This window comes from Microtus ochrogaster, linkage group LG4 (assembly GCF_000317375.1).
Source record: "Microtus ochrogaster isolate Prairie Vole_2 linkage group LG4, MicOch1.0, whole genome shotgun sequence".
Classification (NCBI taxonomy): domain Eukaryota; kingdom Metazoa; phylum Chordata; class Mammalia; order Rodentia; family Cricetidae; genus Microtus; species Microtus ochrogaster.
This window is the reverse complement of record NC_022030.1, coordinates 65,544,495-65,544,726: the sequence shown is the minus strand read 5'-3', so window position 1 is coordinate 65,544,726 and position 232 is coordinate 65,544,495.

Below are 232 nucleotides of genomic sequence, written 5' to 3'. Positions count from 1 at the left end.
CCAGCAGCTCTCATTTTGTTCTTATAGTGTTTTTTTTTTTTTGTTTGTTTGTTGTTGTTTTTTTTATAAGAAAAGGTCTAGGCCAGGTAGTGGTGGCGTACGCCTTTAATCCCAGCACTTGGGAGGCAGAGACAGGCGGATCTCTGTGAGTTCAAGGTCAGCCTGGTCTACAGAGGGAGTTTCAGGACGGGCTCCAAAGCTACAGAGAAACCTTGTCTTAAAATACCAAAAA